Genomic DNA, 16,992 nt, shown 5'->3' with positions numbered 1-16,992 from the left:
GGAAGAAAGGTACACTCATACATTGCTGGTGGGGCTGCAAATTAGTGCAGCCACTCTGGAAAGCAGTGTGGAGATTCCTTAGAAAACTTGGAATGGAACCACCATTTGACCCAGCTATCCCACTCCTTGGCCTATACCCAAAGGACTTAAAATCAGCATACTACAGTGATATAGCCACATCAATGTTCATAGCTGCTCAATTCACCATAGCCAGATTGTGGAAGCAACTTAGATGCCCTTCAGTTGATGAATGGATAAAGAAATGGTGGCATATATATACAATGGAATATTACTTCACCATGAAAAATGATAAAATTATGGCATTTGCAGGCAAATGGATGAAATTGGAGAATATCATGCTAAGTGAGATAAGCCAATCTCAAAAAACCAAAGGTCGAATGACATCGCTAATAAGTGGATGAAGACACATAATGAGGGGAGGGAAGGGTTAGTGTTAGGGTTAGAGTTAGGGTTAGGGAGGGGAGCAAGAATGGAGGAAGGAAGGACTGCATAGAGGGAAAAGAGGGGTGGGAGGGGTGGGGGGAAGGGAAAAAATAACAAAATGAATCAAACAACATTACCCTATGTAAATTTATGATTACACAAATGGTATGCCTTTACGCCATGTACAAACAGAGTAACAACATGTATCCCATTTGATTACAATAAAAAATAAATAAATTAATTAATTAATTATAAAAGAATATATTTTAAAGGCCCTACCACAATGTATCATTCTGTATACATAAATATTTCATAATAAAAAAATGTGGCCCTACGCATTTGGAATTAGGGATATTCAACTTGCGTTAGCAGTCTACAATTAATATCATACCAATTGGTAAGAAGGAAAATACACCTTAAAGCACAGCTGGAGAGGCTGATGAGTGTTGCTGCATTGTACAAAGAAAGGGGTGGTGCTAGAGGTCAAAGTCAGTAGCCACCATCTTTTGGAGGGTGTCCTGAGCCTGTCCACTGAAACTATTCTGCCTTCCAAAAACTCTTGGTTTGTGATGGGAGGGGAAGCTTTCAAGATCTCTGAAATGTCTTCAGGACCTTTCATCCACTGTGTTGGTTATTTCTATTCATATGAAACTCAATACAACAGTCACCCTATCACACACTTGGTTTCCCTGACTGGGAATTCTCCTTCATTTCCTGCCACACAGCAATGCTGAGAAGTTTTCAACTATTTAGACACTTTATCCCTCTTAATTAGAAATTCTATCTTCAAATTATATATGCGCTCTCATTTCTCGTAAGCAAATAAATGTAGCCTTAATACTTTGCAGCTTAGAAATGCCTTGCTAGATATCCCAGTCTGTCTCTTCTATATGCTGCATTGCACAAAGACTTAGGACATGGAGAAAATACATCCAAATCTCTTCCAGTGTTATAACAGGGATAGTCTTTTATAGTTAAATTGATTTCAAAATGATTTCAATATGTAAATTAATTTCCAATTCAACAGGACCCAAAAGTATAATATATTTCCTGAAGAAAACAATGTGTTAGGTACATGAATGGAAGTCTGATTTCCAAATCAAGCAAATGCAACTCGTTCTTGGCCAGATCACATCTGGAGTAAGGAATTCCACTCAGGTCAAAATGACATAAAAGGTACTGCCCATTAGCAACCAAGTCAGGTGATGCAGTCTCTGAAATACATATCACATATTAGTACTCATGAATCAACTTTTCCCCATCCTTCATCCCTCCTAATTTCCTCATTGTCTGGTTACTGCCATTCCATTTTCAGCCTCTATGATATCAACTTTTTAAGTTTCATATGCAAATGAGATCATGTAAACTATCTTTCCATGCATGGCATACTCGGCTTCACCTAATGATCACCAATTTCCTTCTTCTAGGCACAACTGACAGAATTTCATTCTTTTTTATGATTAGATAACATTTTATTGGGTTTTCACTATAAAGAAACAATAAATGTTGGATGAAATAATATCTTTGACTCCGTTTAAATATACAATGTATGTTAGTATTAAGCACTACTTGGTGCCCTATATTTATGTACAACCACTATGTTTTTCTGGGGCAGCTAAAAAATTAAACTTAAAAAATAAAATATGAAAGTGTAAAACAAAAGAGAATTAAGTAATCCTCCAAGAATTATGGACACCATTAAAGGAACATCTCGTTGAAAATTTCAGGATTTTTGAAGGTTAAAAGAAAGGAAAAGGCATCAAAAAGGTAATTAATTAAATAATGGCTAAAATGGAAAGATGGTATGTAAGTACAAGAGGCTGAAAGACCCCAAATAAATCTGATGGAAAATGTCCTTAAGTGGCATATTGTTGTCAAATATTAAATGATGAAAAGGAAGAATTCTAAAACTAGTAACAGAAAAGTATCAAGTTTCATATATGGGAGGAGATTTCTCAGCCAGCACTTTACAGGTCAGGAAGGAATAGGAAGACATATTCAAAGGGAAAAAAAATGCCAATCAAGAATACTGTACCCCACAAGGCTATCCTACATATGAAGAAGAAATAAACTTTCCTAATTAAGCAAATCCTAAGGGAAATCAGTAGCGCCATATTGCCTTACAAATGATCTCTTAAGGAAGTTCTACAACTGAGTAAAAAAACATTAAATGCCCTCATACAAACATGAATAAGTATGAAACCCACTAGAAGAACAAATACATGATATGGGGATGAATCAAATTTTTCAATACACAAAATCATGAAATGACAAGATAGACAAGAGAGGAAGAAAATAACATAGGAACAATCAGAAGAAAATTAAATGTCAAGAATAAGTCTTTGCTTACAAATAATAAATATAAACATTAAATTCTTCTCTGGAAAGATACACAGAGAATGAATGGAAGAAAAAGCAAGCCCCAATGACATACTGCCTACAAGAAACTCACTGTATCAGTAAATACACACTGAAAGCAAAAGAGTGTGGGGGGGAATAACCCAAGCAAACAGAAACTAAAAGGGAGTGGAAGTAACTATACTTATATCTGAGAGAAGGAACATGAAGACAAAAACTGTAGAAAGATACAAAGAAGATTGTTATATAATGATTAAGGAATCAATTCAGCAAGAAGATATAACAATTGCAAATGCACATGCTCCTAAGGTTAGAAAACACAACTTGATAATACAAATACAATCAGACCACAAAAGAGAAACAGGATCAATAAAGTAACAGCAGAAGACTTCAACACCTCATTTTCTTCAATGGGCAGATCATTCAGACAAACACAATAAGAAATAAAAGTTAAACTAAATTGCAAATTGAATGGATCTAAAAGACTTTTCCAGAGCGCAGCATCCAGTAGCTGCAGAATATGTATTGTTCTCTGCAGCACATGGAACATTCTCAAAGGCAGATCATATATTAGCCCAAAAAAACCCCAATTCTCAACAAATTAAGAAAAATCAAAATTGTATAATGTACTTTCCCTGACCATAGAATAATAATACTATTAAAATCGACAAGAGATGAAACTTTAGAAATTTAGGGAATACATGAGAACTAAACGACATGGTCTTGGACAAAGGGTCAGTGAAGAAATCAAGAAGAGAAAAATATTTTGAAAGAAATGAAAACACAGCACACCAAAATTATGTCATATGCAATGGAACAAAACTTATGTAATACAGAGTTTGGGTATAACTCAAGGATAGAGCATGAACCTAAATTTTACAAGGCCCTGGGTCTTATCCCCAGTAACACACACACACACACACACACACACACACACACCATAAAGAAATAAGGGGAAAAGAAATAAAAGAGGAATAAGAAAAGAAGAATTATATAGGATCCAGCAGAAGTAATATGAAAAGGCAAGTACATAGCAATAAGTCCCTACATCAAAAAGAGAAAACTTTCATATAAACACCCTACTGATGCACCTTAAGAAACTAGAAAAGAGCGGGCGTGCACACACACACACACAAACAAACATACAAATCTTAAATCTCATCTCATTAGCAGAAAAAGTAATATAGATCAGAGCAGCATAAAGTATAGAGATAAAAAATGTATACAAAAGATCAATGAAAGAAAGATTTGGAAGTTTTTCTTTTGTTTTTGTTTTTTTTTAAGTGAAACAAAATTGAAATAACTTTAGTTTTATCAAGAATAAAAAGACACAATAAAATGAAGACAGGAGAAATGAGACATGACAAATGATACCACAGAAATACAAATACTCAGTCATTAAGGACTATTATGAATAGTTGTTCATACTAGTGCCACCAAATTACAAAATCAAAAAGAAATGGATAAATTTTAGACCTCTATAACCTACTTAAATTGAAGTATGGGGACATAGAAACTCTGAACATATCAATAGTGAGTTATGAGATTGAATCAGTATTAAAATTCTCCCAATAAAGACAGATTAGGAAAGAAAAACTTCACTGCAAATTCTATCAAACTTGAAGAGAAATTCTCAAACTATTAAAAGATTAAAGAGCAGAAAATTTTCCAAAGTCATTCTATGAAGCCAGTGTTACCTTCGTACCAAAAGTAGACAAGGACATAGTGAAATTGGAGACTATAGTCCCTTATAACTGAACATGGATTAAAAAAAAAATTCTCAAAAAAATGCCAGCACATGGCATCTAACAGTACATCAAAAACATCATTTATCCCAGGGATGGTTCAACATATGCAAATAAGCAACATTCATCACATCAACAGAAGTAAGGATAAAAATTATATGAACATCTCAGTACATGCAGAAAAAGCATTTGATCAAATTCAACATTGTCTTATGATTAAAAATTGAATAAATGAGGTATACAAGGAATGTAACTCAATATAATAAAGTCTGTATATGCCAATCCCACATTAGACAACATAGTGACTGAGGGAAAACTGAAAACATTTCTTCCAAGATCTGGATTAGGGTGAAGAGGTTCACTATCACCACTCTGATTCAACATAGTATTGGGAGTCATAGCCAGAGCAATTAGGAAAGAAACAGCAATGAATGTATACAAATAAAAAGGGAGAAATTCAAATTATCCCTGTTTTCCTGTAACAATTCTAAACGTAGAATTTAATCTATAAAATAAGCATGTTCTAGAAACTACTAGTTTCTCTATTCTAAAAGCAACTAGAAGAAAACATAATGGCAACACTTCAAGAGGGCAATCTAGATAATGATTTTTATATGACCTCACAAGCACAGAAAACTAAATAAAAAATTGATAAATGGGATCCCAATCCAACTAAGAAACTTTTGCACAGAAAAGGAAATAAACAACAGAGTGAACAGACTAAACTACAGATTTTCCCTACAGAATATCAGAATTCATAAACAAATTCTGTAAAGTTGCAGGATACAAATTCTGTGTACAAATATCTGGAGCATTTGTATAAACCAATAACTAACTTGCTGAGAAAGAAGTCATGGAAAGCAATTTCTTTCACATTAGCTACAAATAAAACAAAATAAAATAAGTAAGAATAAATATAAACAAGCCAGTGAAATAACTCTATACTTAAAGTACAAAACACTAGGGGGAAAATTGAAGAAGACACACACAAAAAATAAAAATATCTCCCATTCTCAAGGATTAAAAGAACTAATATTTTTAAATGTACACACCATCTGAAGCAATGTACACGCAACCCAAAGCAGTACATTCTCCTTCAAAATATCAATAGTATTCTTCATAGAGCCTCACTAAATTGCTGAGGCTGGCCTCAAACTTGTGATCCTCCTGTCTTAGGCACCCAAGTCACTGGGATTACAGGCCTGCCCCTACTGTACCCAGTGAAATGATAATTTTTAAAGACCATTACACTAAAATATCTTGCATTCTGAAGTATTTTACATATACATATTGAGGTTTGAAAATATTCTACTTTTTTTTTTTTTTCCTACAGGGCTAGAGATTAAGCAGAGGCCTTCCAGCACAATAGGCAAGTGACTTACCACAGAGCTATATCTCCAGCTCTCAACTTCAATTTTCTCTTTATCCCTGTTTATACTGTAGGTCTTTTCTAAAATACAGGTCCTAGAACTATTTATCATTGAGAAAGTCCTTGTTCACACTTTTCATAATGCTTTGACTTCATGACGTATTCATTTTGAATACTTGGCAAACCAGTGTTGATAATATTTCAGTTATTGCCCACTTCATTTTGCTCTGAATCTAAAATATGTTAAATTCAAATGAAGTATTTAGAGCTCTGAAATGTATTTTTTTTTCTAAAATAATTTGTGAAAATCAGAGGACTACTTATTCTGTTAAACTTCATTTGTTGTGTTACATCCAATTAGGTTTGGTGGGAGCACGTCTCCACACTTGAGTCCTCGGGTTACAAACTCCAACTAGGTTAGCGCTAGTGCTACCCGAAAGCCTAGTGTGGTGGAGACAACCCAGCCAAGTCTCAGCCCAGGGCAGTGACTAAGCCATCAACTGCAGAGTCCTGGGACTCAGGCTCTTTGCAACCTGTGAGGCTCCTGTTCATAAGAGCTTTCCTGCCACATAGGGAACCCAAGTTCTTTGAAGCTGGTGCCAGTCCTGGGAAAGTGCTGGACCCTGTATCTCAGGCATCAGGTGACCTGCTGCATTGTGTGCATGGCACACGTGCCTGGAATCTGGACCAGTTCTGCTTCCCTGGAGCAATTCGTGCTCAGACTGAAGGATTCAGCACACTTCTACTGAAGAAGTCGCCCTGCCCTCCCTGTGCTTACGATTACCTCCTCTGCAGGCCCTGGAAGCCCTGAGCTCCACACAGAGGATTGCAATGGACCCTCGGCTCTGCCCCGTGACCTGGCCCTGGACTCGCTGCTCCTCTGAGGGCACCCTGGTGGCCACGCCCTCGCTAGAACCTGGCTTGATTGCCCACGTGCTTAGAGGGTCCACGTGCTTCAGTGGAATGTTGGATTGGCCCGCTACCAACTGTGCAACATGCAGCGGCATTGAACAGGCTGAAGAGGAATTCAAACTCCCTTCGGCCTAGATGCAGGGCAGCCCTTGTCTGAAGACCCCATCTCAGAAGTTGGGCCCGGTGTCAGGCGTCCATTGTCTACCCTACATCCCCGCTGACCATTCTGCTTGTGGTGTTGCGGTGTAGCCCTCATCTCCATGCCCTTGGGGACCCTTTGGGTACTCATTGCTGGAGCCCATGGCCATGATGCAGACAAAGGTGCCTGGAGATGTCAGAATCCCCACACTGAGCTCCAGGTGGGAAATGCACCCAGGCCAGTGAGGTGGGGTGGGGTCTGTCCTGGAGGCCAAGCCTTGAGGACCAGGAAGGGTACTGGGTGGCTATCTGGTCCCACAGCCAGTGCCAAATCCTGCTGGTCCCCCACTAAATGTGGCCAGAGCTGGTGCAGAGGTGAAGGGCACATGGAGAAGCAGGGCCACCTCTCCAGTGCAACCCAGCACAGGGCAGACCCTCTCAACCCAGGCATCCTCAGCCAAGTCACCCATGGGAGTCACAGGTGGGCTGAGTCTGCAGTAGCTGGAACAGTACCCATTCACAGAATTTGGTTAAAGTCTCTGGTTACTTGGTCATGTTATCTGTCCAGTGTTTGACATGTACCTGGTCAGAAATATATGCCTAATATCTGTTGTTACTGTAACTGGTCATGGTACCTAATTATTGGCTGTTTACTGTATGTGGACACGTAACTGTCGAATGTGTAATGTGTGCTCTTTTTACAGGTGTGAACTCAGAAGACAAGAATTCCAAGTTCCCACAAACTTCCACCAAGGTGTCTACGAAAATCCTATGAAGACAGGCACTGCATAGCATGAAAAGAATCTGTGAGGAGATCCCATAAGAGGGTGACGATGAGAAGCTCTGAGAGTGAAAGTCAAGCTGCAGTGGAGACCCCCAGAAGGTAGGATGCCAGGAATCAGAATGTCTGCTGAGGAAAGGTCCATGTAATGTGTCTCATTGTCACAGATCCTAGTATGTAGGCACTATCTCTGTTGACTCTTCCTGGTCATGGTATCGGCCTTTACACTTCAGTGTACTGTACCTGGTCAAGTATCTGCATAAAGACCCTGGTTACAGTATCTAGTTTCAATATATGGGTAGAATTTTGTTTATTGTATTTGGTCACAGCATCTGACTAATGTGTCAGGATATTATACCTTGTCAGAGTGACTAATTATTATCTCTTTTTACTGTATGTGGCCACAGTATCTGGTTTTATAACTGGTCACAGTATTTGACTAAAGTCTCTGGCTAGTCTTCCTTGTCATCATATCTGGGTACTGTCTGTGTTTACTAGATCTGGTCAAGGTCCCTTGCTAATGTTGCTGATTATTATAACTGGTCAGAAAATCTAGTTAATGTTTCTTGTTATTGTAGCTGGTCATGGTATGTAGCTAAGTTATTGTAGCTAAGTTATATGTGGTTATTGTAGTGTGTTATGGTATCTGATTCATGACTGTACAGATCAGGCATCAGGATGCTGTCTCTGTTTGATGCACAATGGGATCTGGCTAATGTCTCTGGTTACAGTGCCTCCTGACTGTATCTAGGTATCTTCCAAGTTTACTGTTCCTGGTCCCAATATCAGGCTTAATTCTCTGGCTATTGAACCTTGTCATAGTAGTTGTTAATGTCTCTGATTCCTCTATTTGGCCATAGTATCTGGGTAATGACTCTTTTAAGTATGTTTGGTCTTGTTATCTGCTCAATGTTCTGACTACTATATTGTGTCATGGTATCTGGGTATTGTCTTGGTATATTCTACCTAGTCTGGGTATCTGGTCAATGTCTCTGGTCACTAGACATAGTATCTGGCTAATGTCTGTGGTTCATGTACCTGGTCACTGTAACTGGTTAATTTCTCTAGGTTATGTACTTGTTCACCAAATCTAGCTAAATAGAGTCTCTGGTTATTGTACCTTGTCAAGGAGGTTGCTAATGGCTTTGGTTTCTGAACCTGTTGTTGTGTCTGGCTAATGTCTCCGGTTACTGTATCCGGTCACCTTATGTAGATAATGACTCTCTTTACTATACCTAATGTCTTGGTCAGTTTCTTTGTTGCTGTGACTGAAAGGATCTGGACAGAACAATTATAGAGGAGGATAAGTTTATGTGAGTGTTCATGGTTTCAGAGGTCTGAAGGCCATTGAGGTCATCTGCATTCCTTGGGATTTGAGATGAGGGAGGACATCATGGTAGGAGTGGGTGTTGGAGGGAAGCATCTCATATCTCGGTAATCAGGAAACAGACAGAGAGAGTCTCCACTCTCCAGATACAAAATCTATACCCCAAAGCCACGCCCCAATTCCAATCTCCTCCTCCACACCCTATCCTGTCATTTGCCACTCACTTAATCCCACCAGGAAGTAAGTCACTGATTAGGCTAAGACTCTCACAACCCAATCATGTCTCCTCTGAACCTTCTTGTATTGTCTCACATGTGAGCTTAAGGGGGACACCTCATATCCAACCATCACACCTGGTTGTGGTATTTTACTGGTCAGTGTCTGTAAAATGTCTCTGGTTACTGTACCCAGTTTATAGTGTTTGAATATTTTTTCTGGTTATGGATTCTGAGCACAGTATCTAGCTAATGTCTCCCATTACTCTACCCAGTCATGGTATCTGGGTAATGTCTCTAGTTAGTGTACCTTATCACACTATATGATTGATGTCTGGTGACTATATCTGATCACAGTAACTGGATATTTTTCTGTGTGCTATACTTATTCAAAATGTCTGACCCATTTCTCTGCATGATATACTTGTTCATGGTATCTGACCATCATCTCTGGTGTGATTAGCTACACAGTGTATCTGGCTAATGTCTGTGTTTACTATGCCTGGCCTAAGGTTCTGGCTAATGTCTCTGTGAATGCCTCTGCCTATTTTCACAGGTGGAGGTACAAGGTATTGTTTCTGCTTACTCTTCCGACCCACAGAATCTGGCTAAGTTCTGTTTACTGTACCTAGTCATCATTTCCGGCTCTTGTGTCTAACTACTCTATTTGGTCACCATACCTGGCTAATATTTCAGATTACTATACCTGTTCAGGATATCTGGCTAATGTATCTGTATTCTGGACCTTTTCATGATTTCTGGCTAATGACATGGTAACTCTACTTGGATACAGTGTCTATGTAGTGACTGTTTACTGGTTCTCTATGTCTTCCTGACGTCCCAGCTACTGAACCTGGTTATGTTATCTTGCTAATATCTCTGGATAATATATCTTGTCATGGTGTCTTATTAATACTTTTCCTTACTATAGCTCCACATGTCATTAGTTTTTATCACTGGTTACTATACCTGGCCGTGGTATCTGGCCAGAACCTCTTCTTATTGTAACAGGCTGAGTTGTGAAGTATTGTCTCTGCTTACTGTTCCTGGCCACAGAATCTTCATTTACTTTACCTTGTTATAGTATCAGGTTATTGTGTCTGCTTAGCGACGTGGAGGTGTTATTAGGGTTTTGTCTCTGTATACTCTATCTACTCACAATATTAGGCTTATGCCTTTGGTTAATGTACTGGGTCATGTTATCTAGATATTATCTTTGGTTCCTCCACCTGGTCATGGTATCTGGATGATAGGTCAAGTTACAATACCTGGACACGATATCTGGCTGATGTCTTGGGGTACTATACCTGGGCACAGTATCTGGCTATTGTCTCTGTTTAGTGTACCTGGGAATGGTGCCTATATATTGTCTCCAGTCACTGTTCATGGTTATTGAATCTGGTTAATGTCTCTAGTTCCTGTACCTGGTCATGGTATCTGGGTAATGTCTCTGACTATTGTATCTTGTCACAGTATATGGTTACTGACTCATCATGGTATCTGGGTATTGTTCTGTATACTGTACCTGATAACTATACCTACCTAATGACTCGGGTTACTGTATGTAGTCATTGTATTTGCCTAATGTCTATGCGTATTGTCCCTGTGCACGGTCTCTGCTTAATGCCTCTGCTTATTTTAACACATTAAGTTACAAGGTAGGAGAGATGAGGTATTGTGTCTCTTTGCTGTCCCTACCCAGGGAATATGGCTAAGTTCTCTGTTTTCTATACCTAGTCATGATATTAGGGTATTGTTACTTTTTTCTTTACCTGGTCATGGTACCTGACTAATATCTCTGGTTACTTTATCTGGTCCCAGGATTGGATTAATATATCTGCTTACTGTATGCAGTCAAATATCTGGGTATTATTGTTGGTACTATACCTTGTCACAGTTTCTGGAAAATGTCTCTGCTTACTGTACTGGGTCACAGTTTCTGTATATGGTCTCTATTTATTTTAAGTGTTAATAATACCTGATTCCTGGCTAATGTATCTATTACTAAACGTGGTCCCAGTATCTGTCTAATGTCTCCTGTTATTATTCCTGGTCACAATACCTAGCTCATTTGTCTAATTACTACAGTAATGTGTGTGGTCCCTGTATCTGCTGTTGTCTGGTTTCTAAACCTGATTACTGAATCTGGGTATTGTCTCTGGTTACTGTTCCCACTGTTCCTTTATGTAATGGGCCGACAACCGAAGTTGGCATTGGTTGTACTCCCATCTCTGGACTTAATACTGCTCTGGCGGAGGCACAGAGGTCTGAACATCTACTTTCTCTTTCAGAAGCTTGACTTGATTGTTCTTTTTCTACAATTTCTAATATCTTTTCACCTTCTCTTAACTGTTTTTGAGATTTTGGTTTTTTGGAAGTCAGATAGAAAAGAACTAATGTCACAACAACAATAACAAACAGAAACCAAACAAGGAAAGGTAACACAATTAACTTACACATATTTGTTATGGGACATCCTTTGCTGTCTCTTGGGACAGCCTTTCAATATATTCTCTCTCTAGGAGAATCTTCCGTTATGCTCCCTCTCTAGGGGACCCTTCCATTAAAACCTTAAGGTAACCGTTTCCTCAAATAGGGAATCCTTCTCATTAATTACGTTAGCAAAACTGTCTTTTATTTATCTGAGCACTCACCAATTCCCAGTTCGATCCTTGTTTGATCGCGGTCCGGGCCACCACTTATGGACAACCGCTGCTTGCAGCCTGGGCTGCTGCAAGCAGCTCTGAAGCTGCTTTCCTTACTGAAAACCACAGCTTCTTTGCCTGGCTTGCTCCAAGAGGCTAGGTGCCGCTTCTGGCGCTTATAGCCCGACCAGTGGGACGAAAGACATGTGCACTTCAGAGGTTCATGAAGCAGCTTCCCATTTATTCAAATAACACTCTCAATATATAGGCAGTCTCATGCATAAGCAATTGTAACCAGATATGTCCATCCAATCCTGTTAAAGGTCAAGCGATCACTTGCTCGAGCATACATGTAAAGTATATCTGTCCATGCGCTAGGCGGCAGAACTGATTATCATACAGCCAATTGTAAACGCTTCCTGCCTCTCTCCAGGCATAATCAGGACCCAGTTTGCTCTCTGCCAGTCGCCATCTTTAGGTACACGTGGCGTAACCGTGGGCCCCAGGTTTTGCCCGCCACATCTTGTCACAGTTTATGGTTAATGACTCATCATGGTATCTGGGTATTGTTCTGTGTATTAAACTTGATGAACATATCTGGATATGTTTCTGTATACTGTATCTGGACACTGTCCCTAGTTAATGCATCTGGTTACTATACCTAGTCATGGTATTAGCCTAAAGTCTGTGCTTATTGTCCCTGGTCACAGTTTCTGGTTAACACCTCTGCTTATTGTAACACATTGAGGTACGAGGTACGAGATATGAGGTATTGTCTCTGCTTGGTGTCCCTTGCCAGAGAATTTGGCTAAGGTCTCTGTTTACTATACCTAGTCATGGCATTAGGGTATAGTCTCTTTTTTCTGTACCTGATCATGGTATCTGACTAATGTCTCAAGTTACTGTATCTGGTCCCAGTATTGGATTAATATCTCTGCTTACTGTATGCAGTCAAATATCTGGGTATTATTGCTGGTCATTATACCTTGTCACAGTGTCTGGAAAATGTCTCTGCTTACTGTACTGGGTCACAGTATCTGAATGTGGTATCTATCTATTAAAACTGGTCACAATACCTGACCCCTGGCTAATGTCCCTAGTAACTAAACTTGGTCCCAGTATCCTGCTAATGTCTCCTGTTGTTATTCCTGCTCCCAGTGCCTGTGGTCCCTGTATCTGCTGTTGTCTGGTTTCCAAACCTGATCACTGAATCTGGGTATTGTCTCTGGTTACACTGACTGGTTTCTGTGTCAGGCTAATGTCTCCCTTAATTGTATTCAGTCACAGTATCTGGGCATTTTCTACCTGGTCACTGTATCAGACCTGGTTACTCTATCTGTTCATAGCCTCTAGATATTGCCTCTAGTTACTTTACCTGGTTACGGTAGCAGGTTAATGTTTCTGGTGAGTGTATCTGGTCACTATATCTGGGTTTTGTCTCTGTTTACTGTACTTGTTGATAGTATCTGACAAATATCTCTGGGTACAGCACCTGGTCATGTTATCTGGCTGTTTCGGTTTATTGTACATGGTCAGGTTATCTGACTAATACCTTTGGTTACCATACCTAGTACCAGAGTCTGGATAATTTCTGGTTTGGCTACCTTCTCATGGTTTATTTCTGTTGTCTCTGGTTCCTGCACCCAGTTTCAGTAGAAGGCTATCGACTGTAGTGGCTGTACCTGGATATGATATCAAGCAATTGTCTGCGAATGCTGTAGTTGTTTATGGTATCTGACTCATATCTCTAATTGCTATACTTGGTCACAGAATTTGGATACTATTACTGGTTACTGAATTTGGTAATTGATCTAGCTGTGGTCTTTGGATAGTGTACCTATTTATGGTATCTGGGTATTTTCTCTGTATACTGTACCTAGACAAGGTACCTGGATGATGTCTTTGGTTACTGTACTTGGTCAGAGTATTTGCACAACAATTGTGTTAATTGTACCTAGTCTCAGGATCTTGATAATGTCTCTGATTACCATACCTGGTCAAATTAATTGCCTAATATATCTGGTTACTGTACCTCATCATGGCATCAGGCTAATGACTCATCTTATCATAACAGGTCACTGTATCACAGTCTGTGCTTACTATCCTGATCAGGTATCTGGCTAAGATCTCTGTTTACTGTACATTGTCATATTATTGGATTATTGTATGTGTTTACTATACCTGGACAGTATATTAGGTGTTGGTTATGTTTAGTTTATCTGGTCACAGTACTTGGCTAATGACTCTAGTCAGACATTAGCTAACTACTATTCTGGTTACAGTATGACTCACAATACTTGATTAAGTCCAGTTGCTGGATCAGGTCATGGTGTCTTTCTAACATCTATGATTACTATACCTGATTGTAGAATGTGGGCTTTGTCTCTGTTCACTCTACATGGACATGGTATCTGATTATTTTCTCTGGTTACTGTTTCTGGTCATGGTAGATATTTGTTATTTGTGCCCATGGTATCTGGCTGGTAGCTCTAGTACCTGGTACATACCTGGTTTGATAGTTAATCTGAATTGTCAACTTGATGGGATTAAGAGATGCCTAAGATTCAAAGGCTTCTGTATGTCTCAGTGAGGTTGTTTCTAGGAATGATTGATCTGTGGGAGAGCAAATGGAGGTAAAGGCTCACTGTCAGTGTGGGCAGCACAGTACATTAGGTTGGGGACTTGGATGGAACAAGAGTTGGAAGAACAAGGAAGCAACAGCAGAAGAAAGCTCGATTCTTCTTGAAAGGTTTCTTGACTACTGCTGTGATCACCTGAGGACATAATTATCACTCCTTCATTTTTCCAAAGAAGACTGACCAGCAACTCTACAGGAGTTTCAGGCCTTTGTTCCAGGACAGGGGTGACATCATTGATTTCTGTTGTTCTGAGACTCCAGTTTCATGGAATGAGCGGCTACTCTCTCTCTCTCCAGCTCTCCAGCTTGCAAATGGACACCATGGAAATATTCAGGTTTAAGATGCCTAAGCCAATCTAATAAATGCCATTTTCATCACTATACATATATCCTATTGCTTCTTTTCCTCTAGAGAAGTGTGCCTGATACATCTGGCTAGTCTGGTTACTGATGATGGTATCTGGTTATTTTCACAGTATTTCTGTAATGTCTCTGTTTAGCACACTTGGTCACATTATCTGGATAATATCTTTGGTTAGTGTATGAGCTCACAGTATCTGGGTATCTGGGTATTAGTGTATGAGCTCACAGTATCTGGGTATTGTCTTTTTTTCTGTATGTGAACATAGTATCTGTGTATGTTTCTGAGAATTGTACAAGGTAACAGTAGAGGGTTACATCTCAGTTTACTGTACCATGTCACAATATCAGCATATTGTTTTTGTTTACTGTCCTTCATTATTTGACCCTATTGTTTTGTGCCTCTGGCAAGATAGAACAAGATGGCAGAGGGCATGTACTGTAGCAATGTTGATTACCTCATTGTGGCCAGGAAGCAGAGTTAAGGATGGAGCAAACAAGGGAGCCTGGGATAAATGACAATATGTACCCACAAGGGCATTTCCCCAGCGATCTCTATCCTCCAACCACAAGTACATTCTGAAGTTCCTACCCATCCCAATAGCCAATTTAGTGATAGATCCATTATCAGTCTCATAATCTATATATGAGGCCAGAGCCCTTATGAACCTGTCTTCTGCTCAAGACCTAAAATCTGAGCTCTGCTGCATTGGGTTACAAGTATTCAACTTGTGGGCTTATGGGAGACATGTAAAATTTGTAGCATAACATTCTTCCCTCAGACCCCAAGCCATTTTCTACCAGACATTACAAATTGTGTTTGGTTAATCTCCAAGACTTCCAAAATGACTCAAATATCCAAGTTCAAAATCTCCACTCAAGACTCAAGGCAAACCAATGATTATGTACTACCAAGACACACACTCACACAGGGTAAATGTCCTCATTCCCAAAGGAAGGAGTAGGAAAATGATAAAGAGGAATGGTTCAAAGAAGACCTTCACAGGGTAAAGAACAATTCCTTAGGTCATGTGACAGGGTGGCAGGATGTGAGCACTAAAAGGCTTGTGCAAAAACTCAAAGTGCATGAACAACCTAGTCATTCTGGACCAGAATCTCTGCACCTATTAAAAGCTGGCCCAACTCTGCACATGATGGCTTGTGAAACAAATTCCTCACCAAGTCTCCTAAAGAACAAGAAGTAAAATCAAGAATCAATAAATGGGATGGCTTCAAACTAAAAATCTTTTTCACAGCAAAGGAAGCAATAGAGAGTGTGAGAGAGCTTATGAAAGGGGAGAAAATCTTTACCACTTGCACCTCAGATAGAGCATTAATTTCCAATATATATAATGAACTCAAAACAATTAACACACACACACACACACACACACATACACACACAAATAACTCAATAATAAATGATAAAGGAACTAAGCAGGCATTTCACAGAAGAAATAGGACTGCCTAAAAATCATGAAAAACTGTTTTACATCTCTAGCATTAAGAGAAATGCAAATTAAAATGGAGATTTCATTTCACTCTAGTCAGAATGGCAATTATCAATAATACAAGTAATAATAAATGTTGGGAAAGATTTGGAGGAAAAGGTTCAATCACACATTGCTGGTGGAACTGTAAACTGGTGCAAACACGCTGGAAAGCAATAGGGCGATTCCTTAGATAATGTGGAATGGAACCACGATGTGACCCAGCTATCTCACTCCCTGGTTTATATCCAAAGGATTTAAAATCTACATACTATAGTGATGCAGCCACATCAGTGTCAAGAGCAGCTCAGTTTGCAATAGCTAAGCTGTGCAATCAACCCAGGTGCCCTTCAGGATATGAATGGCTTAAGAAAATGTGATATATAAACACAATGGAGTATTACTCATCCGTAAGGAAGAATGAAAATATGGGATTTTCCAGTAAATGTATAGAAGTGGAGACAATCATGCTTAGTGAAATAAGTCAATCCTGAACACCTAAGGCTGAATGTTCTCTCTGATATGTGGATGGTAACACATAATAAGGGTGGGGGATGAGAGAATAGAAGT

The 16,992-nt window shown here is 39.3% G+C and overlaps 1 protein-coding gene across 1 annotated transcript in view; it reads left to right on the top strand.

The window, feature by feature from the left end:
- LOC306642324 (complement factor H-like) overlaps positions 1-16,992 on the top strand; it is a 309,798-nt gene that overhangs the window by 14,918 nt on the left and 277,888 nt on the right. The window lies entirely within an intron of this gene.

The sequence above is a fragment of the Sciurus vulgaris genome, assembly GCF_902686455.1.
Source record: "Sciurus vulgaris genome assembly, chromosome: 12".
NCBI lineage: Eukaryota > Metazoa > Chordata > Mammalia > Rodentia > Sciuridae > Sciurus > Sciurus vulgaris.
The sequence above is the reverse complement of the archived record's forward strand: the minus strand, read 5'-3'. Positions and strand labels throughout refer to the sequence as shown.